We start from the raw sequence: 18780 nt of genomic DNA on the forward strand, positions 1-18780 counted from the left end.
TCTATCTATCTCTTCATCCTATTGGTGCTGTGTCTTGGGGAAATCCTGCACATATATAACAGATTAATATCTTCATTTAACAAAGATCTCACAGAAATTTGTAAAAACATAAAAGGGAAGCAATGAGAATAGACAATTCTCAGAAAGGCAAATTAAATCATTAGTATGCACATGAAAGAAGGTTTAACCTCCAGAGAAGTCAGGGAAATATAACTTAACTAACAATCACGTAATTAACAATAATTTAAAATGATGATGATATCTGCTGTTGTTAGGGATCCCACAAAAAGCTACCTTCAAACAAATTGGTAAAAATACAAATTGTTATACTATTTGGAGAAAACAACTGGTATGTCTATTAAAATTTAAAATACACATGTGTTAGGTCCAGCAGCAGCAATCCTAGAAAACAAAAATTTCCAGCATATATAAGAACTGATGTTTATGTAACACTGTTTTAGTGGCAAAGATGGGAACAAAGAAAGTTCTACCATTCAGGAATAGCTGAACAACTTGCAGTGCATCTACAATACAGAATACTGTGCAAACCATTGAAAGAATGACTTAGATCTTCACTAATTGATTGGAGGGATGCCCAATATATATAGTCAAATGAGGAAAGCATGGTGAAACTACATAGAATAGAAATGTATCATTAAGAAATGATACCATATCTTAAAATGAAAATGACTCTCCGAAAACCCTGGTGTATATATGTATATATATATATATATATATATATATATATATATATATATAGAGAGAGAGAGAGAGAGAGAGAGAGAGAGAGAGAGAGAGAGGGGGGGGAGGGAGAGAGAGAACGTTTATGTATTTCTTACAGTTCCTCTAGCCTCTGCACATGATATTCCCTGCTTGGAATACACTTTCCTCCAATTCTCTCGTTCCCATGCCCACAGTCAGGCTACTTTCTCAGGAAGGCTTCCCTAGTCCCCAAGTTGAGGTTATATCCCCCTCTTATTTGCCTCCTTACGTCCTCTCCCTAAATCACAGATCTCCTGACATGTTATAATAATTATTTAAATTATTTATCTTTCCCACTAATGTATGCTTGTACAAACAGGGACTGTCTACCTTTTTCACTCCCAGCTTCTGGCATAGCTTCTAACATGTACTAGGGGCTCGAAGCTCAACCAATACTGACTGAATGATCTCAAGGATATAGTCAACATCATTTACTTCATATGTATCTTCCTCTACTTCTCGAGATTGGAGTCTAGAGTCTATTGCAGGGACTATTTATTGAGTGAGTATATGAATAGATGACAGGAGGTATCATAGTTACGATACAAGAAAGATCTAGATACTACCTACAGTAGACTTAGATAATATTCAAGTTGTAGGCACTTATGGTGTATAAGACAATAGGAGGACTTGTAAGGACCGGGATGCATCATACTTACTTAAGTCTGACTTGAGACAAATTTATTATATCATTTTTCCTCTGTAAATCACTTGAGTGTTGAGGGATGAATATACTTAGAACTAGAGCTATTACTGAAGACACAGGTTTACACAACCCTATATAGCCTGTGACAACCCATCCCCACCGCCATCTGAAGTTGCTTAGATAAGTCATGGACAACGGACCCAAATCTGTCTAATTTTATTCTCTTTCTTAAATTTGAACTTGGGAATCTGAGAGACTCTGGGGCCAAAGAACATACAAAATCATGGCCAAGCCATTGCTATAGCAGGACGAAGCCAATGACAAACATACCTTGAGAGAACAGAAGTGCCCATGCATAACACAAAGAAGCAGATAAATGGAGCAAGCGTGCAGGGATGACAGATTATTTAGTACCATAGAGATGGAGAGAGCAGCCTCATTTATCTATCTATCCATTCAAATATTTGCTGAACCTACTAGGATCTCTGTTACCATAGATGTGGAGGATTCAACAGCAAATGAGACAATAAAAGTCTATGCTTTCATGGGGCTTGAAGTCCTACAGAAAGGACTGATAGAAAGTGATTATGACGAAGTTTCACAAATGTTATGATAGGCAAAGTTCAGGATGCTATGGGAACATAAAACTGGGGAACCCAACCTGATCTAGCCCTAGGTCAGACTTTCCAGATCCAGTCCTTTTGTGGCCCAGTTGTATCTTATTTCGTGCCTTTTGATACCTGTGAGATTCCTCTTTATCTCCTCAAGAATAAGATCTATTTTCATTTGAACCAGCATACTAAATATCTGATACATTTTGTTCCCCCCATAATCTTTCAAATGCTGTCATTTTAGGAACTGTCCTTTCTTCTCCAGGTGATACAGGATCATTTTGTGGGGACTGATAGAATTGAGAGGGTCTGTCTTGGGATCTCAGGCACAAAAATCCTGATAAGGTGGGAGCTGCTGGGACCATTCTTGCCACACTTGGAAAGGGCTTGCCTGAGCATGAAGACACCACAGAGGATAGCAGAGCCAAGAGGCTCTGAAAGAGACAAAGATTCCTGATGACATCTTTTTAAGAGTCTCTAAGTCTTTCTAGCTACACGGGCCAATAAATTCGTTTGTTTCTAAAATTAAATGAGTTGCTCTCCGTCATAACTAAAAGCATCCTCATTAATACAGATATTCTGAATAAATTTCTGTTCCATGCACCCATCATCCGTGACCAACATAGTTTAGTAGGTTTGGGGATGGGGAGGACAAAATTGACTTGTCCTTGTCCTATCTTCCCCTGCTGTTCCCCAGGTTGTAATAACTCATTTGTATAATACTTTATGTGACAGTTCCTCACATGGTTTCCTCTGGCCCTCCTGCTATTTCTGTGAAGCGGGTATTATTATCCCCATTTTGTAGTGGTGTTCCAAGGCTGATTAGCTACAAAGTGACTGGTTTGGTATCTGCAATGTCATTCTGGCACCACTCCACATTCCTCTACTCTGATTCCTGCTCCCTCTGAATCCTGTCCCCCATGCCAGTGCCACCGTCATCAGCCTCTAGCTCCAGCCCTAGTCCCTCAAGTTACCAAATGGAAAATGCTCCCAGGAAAATTAAGAATTTAATTATCTTTCTTGAAGAATCAGAATCACAGCATAAATTTTATTGCTCAGCTAGAGTTTAATTTTAACATGCAAATTTTTGATAAGTTAATACCATAATCAGATTTTTCAAGAACCTTAAATCATGCCAAATTTTTCTTTTTTTTTGATGCAGTGGATAAATGCATATTTTTTGAAATTTGGCAAAAATATCTGGAAATAGTTACAGCAACAACACACATAGGTATCCATCAAATGATAGAAATACCATTTCTATCCAGATTCTTTCTTCTCTTAAATATACCAGAGTCCTCAGCAAAAAATAAAACAGAAAACTGCAGCTATGTACTTTTTAAATTAAAAATATCCTGTACTTCTATGAGATTGGTCCTTAAAGCTATAGGATACAGGGGACAGAAATAATTTTGTGCTCCATACCCTAAAATATACCAAAGAAATAATAAATTTGGATTGAAACATTTAAAATACTATTTATTTTAATATTTCACTGATGATTAAATTTATGTTAACATTCACCACACTTTATTTTCTTGACAACCTAATAAAACTAACCTATCTCTTTTAAACTCCATTATATTTTTGGTCATTCAGAATTCCATTTGGGATACAGTCTTGTTTTTTTGTGTCCATCTTTGAGGAATGATACCAACAGTTTTGTACCTGCCAGCCCTCCACTAAGTCACCTGCTAAAATAAGCCAGAGGCCATCACCACTCAATACATTTTTTTTTTTTACCACTCAATACATTTTTACTTCAATGAGCTATTAACTAAAGCTTTATTTTAAAGTAGAAGTATTGCCAGGGCGCCTGGGTGGCTCAGTCGGTCGAAAGTCCGATTTTGGCTCAGGTCATGATCTCACAGCTTGTGAGTTCGACCCCCACGTCAGGCTCTGTGCTGACAGCTCGGAGCCTGGAGCCTGCTTCGGATTCTGTGCCTTCCTCTCTCTCTGCCGCAACCCACTCACGTTCTGTCTCTGTCTCTCTCAAAAATAAATAAACATTAGGGGCGCCTGGGTGGCGCAGTCGGTTAAGCGTCCGACTTCAGCCAGGTCACGATCTCGAGGTCCGTGAGTTCGAGCCCCGTGTCAGGCTCTGGGCTGATGGCTCGGAGCCTGGAGCCTGTTTCCGATTCTGTGTCTCCCTCTCTCTCTGCCCCTCCCCCGTTCATGCTCTGTCTCTCTCTGTCCCAAAAATAAATTAAAAACGTTGAAAAAAAAATTAAAAAAAAAATAAATAAATAAACATTAAAAAAAATTAAAGTAGAAGTATTACCATTTGTTGCCTGGAAGGTGGACTGGTATCATTTATCAAGTCTTAACATTTGTGTTCATGAACCAGAATTTCTTCATTAAAATATTAGTATAGGAAGCGAAAGAAACAATTCTAGAATTTTTTTTCCAAGGCCATTCAGAAACCCCATTTTTTTGGTTCTTATAAGATAAATCTATTTAAGAATTTTTCTGAACTTCTATCTCACACAAAGATTAAGCGTGAAATAATATACCGAGACAGTAGACTCAATTCTGTCTATGCAATACGATATTGAAGATTCCCCATCTCTCAAAATTGAAATCACTTAATCTTGCTGAGAGCAGGCACTTTTGTACCTCCTTGCGTTATCACTGTCAACTGATAACAACTGCTAATCTGGTCACGGATTAACAAATCAGATATCCTATTAGCATGGAACACTAAAGGAATGGAACAGAGAATCAATGAGTTTCGACAGAAAAGTAGAAGAGACAGGAAGAAAGTTCAGGAGCTTTGGGGCAGCCAGGGAGCCTCAGGAAAGTTCTGCGACACTAGACCTCTGTGAGGAGGAATGGGCTCCAAGGAGTGAGTATTAGAAGGACCTAAAGAGAAACCCACAAGAAATTTCACCGGCTTCACATTTTAGACCATATAATTCTATTTAGTGGCATTTTCAAAATGTATATCAGGCTCAAGAAGACATTGAAAACAGACCCTGGAACTAAGGGGGGTGGGGGGTGTGATTATTCCCTTAATTAAGCTCATGGAGATAGCTGGCTGACTACGGCAATGAAATGTAATTTATTCTTTTCTCCATTCTCTCATATGCACACTCTGCTGCACCTTACTGAACAAGCTAAAAATTCAAGAAATAAATACATTCATTAATGATTTAGTATAACCCAAAAGGAGAGGAAAGCTGCCAGAGTCACTCCGCAGATCTCCCGCTTTGCCAGAAATGATTACTGTGGTGCAGGACTGACAGCATGAACCCGCCTGTGGGGGGCCAGGCTCCCGGGGCTGTGGCTGCTGTTGGCAGCTGCTGCTGTTGGAGTCATGCTGGAGGAGCTGCCTCTCTGGCCTTAGAATTGGCACACCCCTGGTGACTGAGAAAAGAGACACTTCAATGTATTCATGTTAAGGGTTCTTCCTTCTTCCCCTTCATTATGCGGCAAGGGACGTTCTAGTAAAATTCAAGACATCAGCTTAGAATATGTTAATGCTCATAAATTAAATTGCTCACAGAAGGTGATCAATTCTTAATGTTTACACTCAAGATGTTCTTTTTAATTAACACTTAGCTACATTTGTACTCTCGGTTCACCTCAGAAAACGTCTGAACTTGCAGAGAACTGCAATAAGTTGTAAGACATCAAACTGCAGTAATTTTCAAAGTTGCACCCTTCGACTAAAGAAAAAGGGCTGAGGTTCAGAGGATTGACAGCATAAAGAGACCTAACTTACTCTTCGGAAGTAGTGGGAAGCTGCTCGGTGTGCATAGGTATTTTTGGAAAGTCACCTATATTCCTCATATTGAGGTGGAAATTGCCCATCCGTAAAACCCAATGATACGTTCTGAGGCACATATGTGAAAACAAAAAGTGACTTCCAAATTTAATGAGCAAAAGCTCATTAATTAAGAATCCACTGATTTATACTTCATGTTAATTGATCACTTGTTAGGCATATACGACTATAAAAAGCAGATTGTTTGCTAGCTGCGTAGCCTTTAGAAATTCATCTACTCATCAGTAAAAATGGGAATAATACCTACATGATGGTTTCTTATGAAATAACCCATGTGAAGTGCTTACCAGTGCCTTGTGTAGATTAGATACTAAATAAATATTCGTTTCTTTCCTGTGTATAATACCATGCTTATTTACATTGTGCTTCTTAGTACTTTCTCTTTAAACGTGGGAATTAGAGTGTGTCAGAAAATACATATCTATCTCACTGTGGGGAATATTGCTTCTGGTAGTCTGGGGTCCTGCCCCAAGATAGGGACAATTCAGGGAAGCAGACCCAGGGCTTTGAAGTATTCAGCAAAGGGAAAAAGTATTATGTGTCATTTAAAGAAAACCTAGTCTCAGTAAAAACAGAAATTCGTGGGCCGTGAGGGTCAGAATGGCTTTTATGGTGGTGGCAATGCCAATTCTATAGGAAAGGAGAGCAGAAGAGTATAAAGAGAATAAAAGAATAATTTTTAAAAAATATAGCGGAGTCTTCTCATCCTTACATTCTCTCTGAATTGCAATTTTTTAAGGATCTGTAAGAGTATCTCTCCTGGAGAGATTTCCATGTTTGTCCTAGTTTTCTGGGAGAGGAAATTTCAGGCTTTGAGAAGATAGTAACAAAGAAGAATTGGCACCAAAAAGGGTGGGTGGGGCCAAGACGTATTTTGCAGACTGGTGAAAGTGTGATTTTTGGCAAAATGGATGGAAATTGTCATCTTTGCATATGCTCAAACGAGCTGTTGGGTTGGTAAGATACTAAATTATAAATGTATAATTTTTACTACTGGTGCACTAACCTGTCTAGGAAGTTCTCGAGATATATATTTTGGATAAACATCCTAACGTGTGAGTTTCTTCATCTACAAATAGCTACTGCCTATATATTCCAAATATTCACACAAGTCTTACTTTCAGATATCTGTGGAAACTCTTGGTATGTGACTTACTCACATTATTATTTAAACCCATAAAAAATCAGTGATGCACTAGACAGGACAATAAGACTATACACCTTCATCATACTTAAAACCAGAGCTGTGACAGAGCTTCCTGAGTCACTATTTCTGGGATAGCCACTATAATGTGCCACGAGTTGAACTAGCAAAAGTCTTCTAAGCTAGCCAGAATTACTCTACTTGTATTTTACCCAATTTCCCCCAAACTTTCTAAGTACTCCAATGTTAAAAAAACATTCTTAGAACAAAGGGCACCTGGGTGGCTCGGTCGATTAAGCATCTGACTCTTGATTTTCACTCAGGTCATGATCTCACGATCATGTAAAGTCTCACTTTGTAAAGTGAGATCTCACTCACTTTATAAAGTCAAGCCCTGTGTCGGACTCTGTGCTGACAGTGAGAAACCTGCTTGGGATTCTCTCTCTCCCTCTCCCTCTGCCCCTCCCCCACTCTCTCTCAAAATAAATAAATCAACTTAACTAAAATCTTTATAAAAAAATTCTTACAGCATAACAGAATATAGCTATCTGAAGTTCTATTTTCTGAAGTAGATGGTTCGAGAGTGGTAAGAAAGTAAGGCACACACACACACACAAAAAGACTTCAGTGACTTTTTTGGAAGCCTGCCAATATATTTTAAATCTGGATATTTGTGGCAGGATGATACCTTACAAACCAGGATCTTAGGCCAGTAAAAATTCTTTTGGCTTAGAACTTTTAGAGGTTCACCCAGTCTGAATTAACACCCAACATTCCTTGAAATTTTTGTTTTTTATTTTGTTAGGCTATTTCAGATTTACTTTCTACCACGTTTGAGTCACTAAAAACCAAACTGGATAGCTACACTATCTAACCCCTAGAGGAACAGGAGCTGAAAGGTAAAATAAGAACCTTGATCAATGCTTTGTAACATTGCTGCACAATAGATTCAGCCAAGTAGCTTTCAAAAACATACAATACCCATGTCCCACACAGGTTATGTCCTCGTATTAGTAATTTTAACAACTCTACCCAGCTGAGTTTAATGCTCAGACAGAATTAAAAAACACTGCTTCTGCTACAGTCTTTTTTTTTTTTTTTTTTTTTTTTTTTTTTAGGATAGAAAAGAGCCCTTCAAAGGGCTTTGTCCACCACTGTTCCCTGCATATGAAAGTGGTCAATAACTGTTAGATTCTCAACTGTTTCAACTCACCAGGGGTTGGAAAACTTTTTATGTAATAGGTCAGATAGTAAATGTCTCAGGTTTTGCAGGCTGTAAGGTCTCTACCACAACTACTTAACTCTGCTGGTCTCCACCTCCACGACTGGATCCTGGCACTCTAGTGCATAATCAGCCATAGACCAGAGGAGACATATGGACCTGGCTGCATCCCAGTAAAACTTTATTTACAGAAACAGGTGGCAGGATGGATTTGGCTCGCTGGCTACTGGCCATAGTTTGCCAAACCCTGCAGTATATCACTTCACGATTCAACTCTTGCAGCCTTTTGCAATTTTACTGTTGTAGCTTTATTTCATAGATTTAAATTATTTGTGATTATAAAAATATTGCCATGGACTAGATAACTAAGCAACTATTATACACGATTATTAAAGAAATTGCATAAATAAGAATGACCAAAATAATAACCTCTGCACTTTTTATCACATTACCATCTCTATGATGTCGGTTATTAGTGAACTTCATTACATTTTATCTAGGCTGGCTAATATAACTTTGTAAACGATACCTACTAGGTACAAAGTGATTCAATAGGAATTCCCTAGTGCTACTACTAGAAGAAAAGAACTGTGTAATTGTTTCTATAGAAAGTAGCATCATGGTTAATGGTAGGAAATACTTGGTACATACAGGGTCCTTTTCCTTTCCAGGAAGGACATTGCCTATCAGTTATAGGTAAGCCTAGATGTGGGCTGGCAATGTTTCCTGATACTGTTAGTAGACAAAATGAAATCTATGTGACATTCTTAGCCCAATAGGAGATGTTTTTTCCAGCGTAGACAATAAGCAGGAAATTATTCTCCCCTCCAAGGGTATGAACACCTTTCCCATCACAACAGTGAAGGCTGTGCTGATCTTGCAAAGGGGACAGAGGACCACGTGGTCATGTTAGAGATGCAGAGAACTGCAGCAAGCCACATCTGAACCAAAGCATATAGCTGGCATTTCATACAGCCATGGGATGAGAGCAAAGATTCCCGTAGAAATCAATTGATAAAAATTCTGTAATTAAAGACCATAATTTGGGCTCATGCAAAAGGAAATAGTAAAAATCTTTCTATCATTTATATGAAATAAAGCCTGAAGCAGAGATTTTTGGGCAACTGATAGGGGACTAGAGAAATGTGGAACACACAAAAAGTGATCCACATTGGACCACAACTTTTTCCTCAGCCACACTCTCATGGCGCTAGGACCCTGGGCAACCTTGGTTCTCCTCCATGTGGCCTCTCATCCTCCAGTATACTGGACCAGTTTCCTTGCATGGTGGTCTTTGGAAATATTCTAAGACAGCAAAACCCAAAGCTGTAAGGCTTTTGAGGCCTAAGATCCAGACTTTGCAAACCACTTTACCCACATTCTACTGATCAAAGCAAGATTCAAGGATTAGGAAAAGAGACTCTACTTCTTGAGAAGCAGCTCTACAAAACATTGAGGACATCTTTTCCATCTGCCGCTCCCGGTGGAGTTGTAGCTTTATTTAATACATTCGTCTGTTCCTTCATCAAACCCTGAGTTAAGCTCTTCGAATTATTATGGATAGCAGACCCAGATGGCCTCTCTGACACCATCTAAAGATTCTGACTCCCACAGTGGCCAAAATGGATAAGAAGTTGGCTTACTAAAATTCTGTCACAGAAGCTGACTTCTGTCTAAGAGTGCATCTCATATAATTACCCCCACTTCATACTTGATTTTGTAGAACCCTAATATTAAAAGAAAAGAAAGGATTTTAGATCTCATTTAATTCCAGAGTAAGCAAGATTTCAATTCAGAAAAAAAAAAATGTAACTTTTATTCTATTAAAATAAGAGATAGAGGGGTGCCCGGGTGGCTCAGTCGGTTAAGCAGCCGACTTGGGCTCAGGTCATAATCTCACGGTCCGTGAGTTCGAGCCCCGTGTCGGGCTCTGTGCTGACAGCTCAGAGCCTGGAGCCTGTTTCAGATTCTGTGTCTCCCTCTCTCTGACCCTCCCCCATTCATGCTCTGTCTCTCTCTGTCTCAAAAATAAATAAACGTTAAAAATAAATAAATAAATAAATAAATAAATAAATAAATAAATAAAATAAGAGGCCCATGGGGGAAAATTATATTTTTCTACAACTATGCTATTTGTTTTTTGGGGCTTTTGGGGGGAACAATACACTGCAGTATTTTTTGCTCACTGAAGGTTTACTATCTGGTTATAATTAAGAAGAAGCAAAGTGAGCCAGGCCACATGACCAATTCCCTGATTTTCTATATGAGAAAATAGAAACAGGGAAGCTAAGGGTTTCACACAAGGTCACAGAGTCAGCTAATGGCTGAACTGATGCCATAAGACAAAGCTTGCCACTTTCAAAACATTTTCCCAGTTACTTGGATTCAGGAAAAGTATACTAGTGTTAATTTTTAAGCCTTGCTGCCCTGGCAAGATCAGGGATCAGCACTTTTTTTTTTTTTTCTGTAAAGACCAGGTAATAATTATTTTAGGCTTTTCAGGCCATAAAGCCTTTTGTCATAACTAGCCAATTATGACACAATTAATACATTAAAAGATGAAATTCCTGTTACCTAATAAAACTTTATAAAAAAAAAAAAAAAACAGGCAGCAGGCCAGGTTTGGCCCATGGGCCATAGTTTGTCAACCCCTGTGCCTGATTTAAAGTTTAAACTACTGGGATGCCTGGGTGGCTAAGTCAGTTAAGCATCCCACTCTTGATTTCAGCTCAGGTCATGTTCTCACAGTTTGTGAGTCCAAGCCCCATGTCTTGCTCTGCACCAACAGCACACAGCCTGCTTGGAAATCTCTCTCTCTCTCCCTCTCTCTCTCTCTCTCTCTCTCTCTCTCTCTCTCTGCCCCTTCCCTGCTTATGCTCTCTCTCTCTCTCCAAAATAAATAAATAAACTTAAAAAAAATGAAGTTTAGACTATTAAGACTCACTCCCATTCTTCACCCCTTCCTACATTCATACTCTTGTCATGTCTTCATTGTAGGAGGGTTTATAAGCCCTTTACTTTGAGCTTGAATGTATATTGTGGGTTAAACTGTGGCCTCTCTCCTGCCCCAACAAAAAAATTCATGTGTTGAAGTTCTAACTCCCAATATATCAGAATGTGACTTTATTTGGAGATAGGGTCTTTAAAGAGGTAATCAAGTTAAAATGATTGGGTGAGCCCTAATCTAATATGATTAGTATCCTTATAAAAAGGGGAAATTTGAAGACAGACATGTGAACAAGGAGAACACTTTGTGAGTAGAAAGATGGCTTTCTGCAAGCCAAGGACAGAGGCCTGGAACAAACTTTTCCCTCACGGCCTTCAGAAGGAATCAACCCAAGCCAACACCTTGATTTGGCACTTTTGGCCTCCAGAACTGCGAGAAAATAAACTGCCATTGTTTTAAGATGCCTAGTCTCTGATACTTTGTTACAGAAGCCCTAGAAACTAATATCCCATGTTACTTGCTCTGACCAGTGACGCATGGCTGCAAGTAGGTGTGAGCCAGTCCCCAGTTTAGACTTTAAAAACTTCACACCTTTCCACTTGCCTTCTCATGGCTCTTCCACTGATATGTGAAAAATATGCTCCGAAGCTGTCCTGCTGGTATAAGGAGCATGAAAGACACTTGAAGCAGAGCCACTCCAGCCAAGCCCAACCTCCAGCTGACCTGCAGATACAGGCAACGATACGTCATCTTTGTTAAGCCACTGAGTCATAGTTAATTGATTCAAAGTTTAAATTAAACATTAGACAAATTCTCCCAAATAAGACTGTTAATACCCAATACAAGACTATGACTTTTCTTTCCTACCTGTGTTTTGCTGATTCCATGGAAAATTTAAGTCAACAACTCAAAACATTTCTCACCCCTTCACACCCACACCCATTCCTTTTCTCCTCTGGGGAAAATAGCAATGAAAGAGCACTTGAATGGGTTAAGAATCTACTTGCCTGATTTCTTTGAACTCAAGGGAGCAAAATTGCCCTGTAGACCCAGTCTTAATATTGGCAGCTACAAAGTTTACACCTCCTGGGGCGCCTGGGTGGCTCAGTTGATTAAGCATCTGACTTTGGCTCCGGTCATGATCTCTTGGTCCTTGAGTTTGAGCCCCACTCGTACTTTCAGTCTTCAGAACGTTGCCTAACCCTTTTGGTCTTAGTTTTTGCTGAATAGGATGAAATTAGACTAATCGGTGTGTTAGTTTTCTAGGGTAGCGTGGTACCACAACTTGGGTGGCCTAACACAACACAAACGGATTGTCTCACAGTTCAGAAGTTTGGAAGTGCAAAATCAAGGTGTCGGCAGAGCCGTGCTCCTTCTGAAACTCTTAGAGATTCACTCTTGGGGTCTTTTGGCTTGCAGCTGCTTCAATCTCTGCCTCTATCTTCATGGAGCTGCCTTCTCCCATGGATCTCTCTCCCCTTCTTGGAAGGACACCAGTCATGTAGGATGAAGGGTCCACTACTGCAGCAGAACCTCATCTGACCTTTTATACAGAAGAATCAACCAGAAAATAGTTTAAAACAGAATGGCTGGGGCACCTGGGTGGCTCAGTCGGTTGAGCGTCCGACTTTGGCTCAGGTCATGATCTCACAGCTCTCAAGTTCGAGCCCCGTGTCAGGCTCTGTGCTGACAGCTCAGAGCCTGGAGCCTGCTTCGGATTCTGTGTCTCCCTCTCTCTCTGCCCCTAACCCACTCGCATTCTGTCTCTGTCTCTCTCAAAAATAAATAAACATTTAACAACAACAACAACAAAACAGAACTGTCTTGTTGAAGAAACAGTAGGCAGCCCCTAAACCTGTCCATTCACCACCAGTTCCCCTTTCGAAACTCACATCTCCAGTGGCACCTCAGAAAGCCTGAATCATAGTCTGTAAAATCACTGGCCTATGTAAACTCTGGCTTTGTTCGAGTTTTCTCAGAAATATAAAATATTCTAGAAGAGTAAATTTTCTCTCAATAATTGTGTTCAGTAAACTTTTCCTATCAGAAAATCAAATTTCATGCCCCTAAAAACAGTTACTCTATAAGTGATTAATTTTTTTCTAAGAAACCACATTATCTTCAGTTAATTTTTTTTCATCTAGTTTCTACATATACCTGTTTGATTTAACTGTGCAGAAAGAGTTAACCTAGCAGGCTTGGGATATTTAAACACCGCACCTCCCAAAGAAATAACTGGTCCCTGACCAGTTCCTGAGAGATGATGTCTAAGTCCTTGAAATATCCCGCCCGACAAAAGTGTCTGTATGGCTACAGCCTTGGCATTTGCTACACAATTGACGTTAATGGTGTGATTTATGGTGGGGGTCTTGCACCATGTTGAATCAGTATGACCTCTGGAGGGGCTGGAGACTGAACAGGGCCAGTCACATGGGGGCTCCATGTCTATGTGATCAACCCTGGACACGAAGATTTAGTGAACTCCCCTGCTTGCCAATACCCTGTGTGTACAGCCATACATGATAACAAGGAGAATTGAGCGCTATTTACATGACTCTACTGGCAAAGGTCAGCTGGAAGTTTATTCCAGGACTCTCCTCGACTCCACTCTATGAGCCGTTTGCCTTTGTTCACTTTAATCTGTATCCTTTGCCTATAGTGAACCATAACTATGAGTATACAGGTTTTCCAGGCTTTGTGAGTCCTTCTACAAATCACTGAACATGAGAGTGGTCTTGGGGACCCCTGAAGACATAACTCTTTAAGCAAATATATCTCATTGGAAAATGTAAGGCTGTAATTAGTAACTTCTCTGCAGAATATATATGTGTGATAATTTGACAGTGCTGTGCTGTACATTACATTTGTTTGTGTGTAACATGTATGTGAAAAGTTCCCAAGCCGCACGTAAGTGGTCACTGAAACCGGTGAGAGCTCAGGCCAGGCCCCGCATTCTTATAAAAGGATATCAACATTACTACTGGCTCATCCTATCTTTACAGGGTGTGATCTGTCCTTAACCAGTCACACAGAGAACTTGTCCTCCAAGCTCTTGCAAAACCAGAATGATGGCTGAAGCATTTACTAGCAATAAGACTGGAAGAAAATCCCATAACCTCTGATCCTTAGTCTCCTGTTTGTAAGCAGAAAAACAGTAAATAATCACACTGAATTATTGTCAAGCTTAACAAAGATAAGGTACATGTGACTGAATAAAAATAACAGAGGATGGCTCTTTGCCACTAACCTTGCTAAAGAGGGTCTTGTCTTTCTATCACATTTTCTTTCCCTTCCTTGTCTTCCAAGGAGGATTCTGCCTTTGCCAGGTTCATTATTTGGAATTTGATGTGCAGAATCAGAAAAGAGGGAAAAGATAGAAAGAGAAGAGGTAAGACTAAGGCTGGGGAGTAAGTTTTTCAGGAAGACTTTTGGAAAGATAGGTCTGACAGGTGCTGCAGAAGGGAAGAAAGTGGATGGGTGATAGAGGGTTTTTTTAAAGGAGTGTTGAATCTTCTTCAAAATACTTGCAGATCACAGGTATAAACCTGAGAAAGCTCAGTTTGCTGCCCAAGTCAAATAAAAACTGTAGAAATGATACAGAAGACTGCTTGAAGAATAGATGTCCAACCTTTCTGTCAGAACATATAAAACTTCATAATCTGGTACTTGTCTCATTCCTCAGAAATTCTTTCACTGAGTTCCACTTGAGCTGTATGTCCTTAACTCATATCATGGGGATAATAGACTCAAAACTGTATTGTACCTGGGGACATTTTTCAAACGTGATGTCATACTCCAGAAACTTCCCTCAGAACCTAGTACCAGAAAGATTTGTTTCTCTAAAGATCTAATCTGTTTCTCCTTTCTGACACTGATAAGCACATCATTATGGCTATCCTTACGATCAGAGTCAAATTTCTAGTCCAATTTTTACAATGTCCTAACCTCTAATATTTATTTGCATTTGAACTGCTTTCATCATCCTTGCATGAATGACCAAATCATGCTGTTGGGAACAGAGAAGGATAATACCACCAGAACAGGAAGAGTTTGAGGTTGTTAGGAGAAGACATGGAAGTTAACAGACTTCCTTTATGTGTGTGTGGGAGAGGACATCAGTGGAAATAGCCTTAAGACAGGCAAAAGTAAATCAACATGCATTTAGGAGCTCCAATAAGCCAACAAGAATAGGGGAGTTTGATGGAGCTTTAAGAGTCAAGCTAAATGAAAGAAGCTTCTTATGAAACTTGACCCAGCTTAAAAGATCCAAGCAATAAAAACAAGCACAGTGTTATGGTTTTAGGATCTATGCAAAGAATTCAGTTCATAATCAGGTGGCTGCAAAGTGCACAGTTTTGATTTTTAAATACCAGTGGATTGAACCTTGGAGTCCCCCTGGAAAAGACTAAGTGTGCTTAAGGATTTAGAGAGGTTTAACCAGCTGGGGGTGAAAAAGTTTGCAACTGAACAATCTAGGCAGTTATGTTAAGTACTGTGCCATGCAGAGTACCCATAATTTATCTCTGTGATTATAATATCAACCCTAGAACTTGATTTTAAAAAAGAATCTTCTTGAACCTTATAGACTCCAGGAGGCAACACAACGGGACTTTTCTTTGAAGGTCTTTTTGGTGGTTTCATGAACAAAGTTCAGCATGTTTGTGTCAGACACATAGAATCACACCCAAGACGAACCTTACAAATCACCTAGCCCTACTCCCTCATTCTACAGGTTTAAAACTAAAATTCACAAAGGCCAGAATCAGGCAGTTCAGCTAATGGCAAAAAGCTGAGGCCTTTGGATTCCAGCACAAATCCCCTGTTCTGTGAGAACAACATCAGTCTATATTCTGCCCAAAATGTTACCAATGAAGCTCTACAGATAAATTTGAAGCTATTTCTGGCTCAGAAACAAAGACTTACAGCTCTACTCTTCCTCATAGGGTACAACAGGTCACATTTGCCTTATTGTCTTATAAATTATTCCTATTTTAACTCTTCTAGCTTTCAGATTCTAGTACAATTTGCATATTCCATAAAATTCCCAAGTGACTTTACTGAGCATATGCGTTGACAATGTAGACAAATTTCATCTTATTACTTGTTACTACATGTCTTTCTTTATGAATCTCCTCTGTCTTTTATGACTCAAGACTTCCTTTCTAAATCTCCCTGGACCAATATGCCTCTATTTTCACTAAGGTTGGTTAGCTCTTTCAAATTCAAAAATACAATCTGTAAGTATAAGTCTTTTCTTCAGCAGGATAGTCATACTTTGTAGTTTCTTGGTAACTTACAATTTTCCCTCAGTGTCCTTCATCCCAGGATATTTGGAGAAAGTCTTATTTGTCCTTATTTTCATTCCATAAGTATCTCTGCTTCCTATGGAGCATCTTCAAGTTCAAGGAAAGAAACAAAACAGAACCAAAGTTGTATTAAAGTACAGCAGGTACATTTTCAGGATCATTATGGATCCTTGGTTTGCTTAGAAATTCTGCGCACTCTAGGGGCACCTGGGTGGCTCAGTTGGTTAAGCGTCTGACTTCAGCTCAGGTCATGATCTCATGGCTTGTGAGTTTGAGCCCCGTGTCGGGCTCTGTGCTGACAGCTCAGAGCCTGGAGCCTCTTCAGATCCTGTGTCTTCTCTCTCTCTCTGCCCCTCCCCCACTCACACTCTGTCTCTCTCTGTCTCTCAAAAATAAATAAACATTAGGGGCGCCTGGGTGGCTCAGTCGGTTAAGCGGCTGGCTTCGGCTCAGGTCATGATCTCGCGGTCGGTGAGTTCGAGCCCCGCGTCGGGCTCTGTGCTGACAGCTCAGAGCCTGGAGCCTGTTTCAGATTCTGTGTCTCCCTCTCTCTGACCCTCCCCCGTTCATGCTCTGTCTCTCTCTGTCTCCAAAATAAATAAACGTTAAAAAAAAAAAAATTTTTTTTTAAAATAAATAAACATTAAAAAAATAAAAATTAAAAAAAAAGAAATTCTGTGCACTCTTATGTTTTTTAATAACACAAAGTCATCATTATCATATTTTCTATTTTTCCTATGGTCCTATGACCTATTATTTTTCTTTATGTTTTACAAATGGGACTTTTTGCTGTATCCCATATAACTGACACAGAAGCAAGTTCACGAAGAATGATAAATATTTTTTGCAATGACGTGTTAGTCAAAGCAAGCAGTTAATTTTGTCAGACAAACTCTAAAACTATGGGAGACATTGTGCAATAATTAAATTCACATAGACTTAGATGAACTCAAATCTGCAAACTCTGAGAAAACAGAGCAGTGAGTAGGAATTCCTCAGAATGGCTCTTATCTCTTCCACTTAGTAAGGTTCTCTCTATGAACTACACTAACAATTTTTTTAAGTTTATTTATTTTTGAGAGAGACAGAGAGAGAGAAGGGGAGGGGCAGAGAAAGACAGGGAGAGAGAGAATCCCAGGCAGGCTCCACACCATCAGCATGGAGCCTGATGTGGGACTCGAACCCATGAACTGTCAGATCATGACCTGAGATGCAACCAAGAGTGGGACCCTTAACCAACTGAGCCACGCAGACACCACTCTATGAACTTTTATTATAACATATAAAACTATTAGATTCAATTTTTCATTTCAATCCCTCACTCTCTAGATTAGTCACCATTTGGAATTCACTAAAACTAAAATTTGGAATATTCCTTTATCATCAAAAGGTTTCTACATCTGCTACCACCTATTAAATCCCTTCACAAGCCTTAGAAAAGATCAAACTCATCATTAGGGTAAATATCAAGGGCATGATTTTAAGGCATCTTCAGAATTTCTTCCTGGAGCATTTCAGGGACACTTGCCTCAGGGAAACATGTTCTGACGTCCAGCCAGAGTAGCCACAACCCAAATAGTCCTGGAGTTATTTTAGTGCTCTGTGATATTTTCATCCCTATGCTTTGTCCTCCTTTCCTGTAGTATCACTTTCAGGATTATACTTCATACATAAAGAATGAAATAGGAAAGTGACAAGGAAAAATAAATATTAAAAGAGTAGGACCAAAAAGGTGGTCAAAAGCTTGTTGCTTACTTATTTTCTACTCAGAAAACATCTTTTTCTCTCTATATATGTACATACAGACACACATATGAATACATATACACACATATGAACTAAAAACCTATATGTAATTAAACTACACTTTCTTATTTTATTTTATTTTATTTTATTTATTTTTTAATGTTTTTATTTTATTTTTGAGAGAGACAGAACACGAGCAGGGCAGGGGCAGAGAGACGGAGGCAGAGAATCAGAAGCAAGCTCCAGGCTGCAAGCTGTCAGCACAGAGCCCAATGCAGGGCTCGAACTCACAAACCGTGAGATCATGACCTGAGCCAAAGTTGGATGCTTAACCGACTGAGCTGCCCAGGTGCCTCTAAACTACACTTTCATGTTACTGTATCTTCTGAATATCATTGGTCTATGTATATATATACACGTTCATTGTTTTGAAACAATGAACTTCAATTTATTTTGCCAATTTATACATTAAAAGTGTTAACTTGCATATTAATAGCTAACAATAGGCTTCCTTTTCTCCACATCCAGAATATATGTAATTTTACAAATACAAGATCATATCTCACATACTGTGTGGCAGCACAGCCTAGCACTTTGCACACACTCAAC

At 39.3% G+C, this 18780-nt stretch overlaps 1 long non-coding RNA gene across 1 annotated transcript in view; it reads right to left on the bottom strand.

Annotated features, from left to right (window-relative positions):
- Positions 1–16506, bottom strand: part of LOC122227498 — a 45429-nt gene extending 28923 nt beyond the window's left edge. Inside the window, exon 1 of the long non-coding RNA XR_006206093.1 lies at positions 16417–16506. This is a non-coding gene — a long non-coding RNA (uncharacterized LOC122227498). The remainder of the gene's footprint in view (positions 1–16416) is intronic.
- Positions 16507–18780: the final 2274 nt, after the last annotated feature.

Source organism: Panthera leo, chromosome A1 (genome assembly GCF_018350215.1).
Source record: "Panthera leo isolate Ple1 chromosome A1, P.leo_Ple1_pat1.1, whole genome shotgun sequence".
NCBI lineage: Eukaryota > Metazoa > Chordata > Mammalia > Carnivora > Felidae > Panthera > Panthera leo.